The sequence below is a fragment of the Aplysia californica genome, unplaced genomic scaffold (genome assembly GCF_000002075.1).
Source record: "Aplysia californica isolate F4 #8 unplaced genomic scaffold, AplCal3.0 scaffold00379, whole genome shotgun sequence".
In the NCBI taxonomy this organism is placed as follows: domain Eukaryota; kingdom Metazoa; phylum Mollusca; class Gastropoda; order Aplysiida; family Aplysiidae; genus Aplysia; species Aplysia californica.
Genome location: NW_004797649.1, coordinates 759752 through 761195, shown reverse-complemented (window position 1 = coordinate 761195; position 1444 = coordinate 759752). Strand labels below are relative to the sequence as shown.

General features: G+C 34.8%; 1 protein-coding gene across 1 annotated transcript in view; it reads right to left on the bottom strand.

Annotated features, from left to right (window-relative positions):
* LOC101861220 (collagen alpha-2(IV) chain) overlaps positions 1-1444 on the bottom strand; it is a gene marked incomplete at its 3' end in the record, with an annotated part of 29766 nt that overhangs the window by 2214 nt on the left and 26108 nt on the right.

The window sequence follows — 1444 nt, the reverse complement described above, 5'->3', positions numbered from 1 at the left end:
TCAGTGTTTAACCAGTTTACAACTAACATGAATGTGGAAACAGATCATACACAGAAAAACAAACACGATGTGCAGTTCAAATAAGATCCCACGTTATCATCAGTTATGTCTCTTTGCTGGTGGGAGGGGGCGAGTTAAACGGTGGTTGCTGTCACTGTGAGCGTGTCCAGACCGCACGTCCTAACGTCCGCCTTTACCATTAATTATAATTTATCTATACAGGCAACAGCCAGCTATCTTTGTTGAAATGCTGTTTTATCTAGACCACCCACCGAACTCTACATATGACCAAGTGCAAAATGTACAACGTCTATTCTTTTGTTCTTAATAATAATTTTATTAATTGTAATGCAATATAAATTTACATTCACGTAGCGCATATCCTTAATCAAGCAGCAAACTCTATGCGCTCTACAACAAAGAGATTCAACAATATTTAAGACAAAATTTTGATAATGTCAATTTTTTTTCTTCACTTAAATTAAAATGTCAAAAGTGAGTGTTGTAACTGGGATAGATATTAAGTTAATATAACAATAAACATGTATTGCCAGTAGCCTTCGTCTTCCTTTAATTCGTGCCTTTTCTATAACAAGTTTATTTAAACACATGCATGATAATAATATAATATGTTTAAAATCAAAGCAAACAAGGTCATAATAACATGCTTATTCAAGTCTATAATAACAATGTCCTGATTCAATAACGCGTTACCCTTTACGCTTTCCGTTAAAAGAAGAACGCACTATGTTGTTATCATGCCTTAGCAAAGCGGATTTATTCTGAGATAGAATGAATATAGTCAGTTTTTGACACAAGAAAGACATGTTCTTGATTCAGAACTGACTTTTTTCCTGTTTAATGGCAGAATTTACTCTTTGCAAGTAAAGAGCATTGAAAGTTTTGAAACAAGAACGTTTTTAGAAGAGTAATCTAATAATTTTGATGTAATAAAGTACTGCAATCATTATTATTCATATACATGCACAAAAGCTCTTCTTGAAGACATGTGACCAAAGGACTCTTTTAAAAATAATTAATTGTGTTCATTTGTTGTTAACTGCTCGTTATTCCTTTGTTTCGTGGTCGCCACATGTATAACAACACAATGCTCCATGACCTTCATCGGACGATGAAAGAATACAAAGATTCTCTGAAGTCCTTTTGTGAGAGTGGTGCGTGTGCAAGGTTCGAACCAGAAAAAGACCATTCAGTAAAACGTGCATAGTTTGGAGAGTTTTCAAAGGTCTTCTATCGCTATTTTGACACCATCTTGTCCTAGATGGCCGTTAGAATCAACGGTCCCTGCCTCTTAATAATTTTTTTAAAATCAAGCAAAAACAAGTAAAAAGGGGAAATAATATTCTTATAGTATGGGTGACTCTTTGTTTCCAGAGAGAGAGAGAGAGAGAGAGAGAGAGAGAGAGAGAGAGAGAGAGAGAGA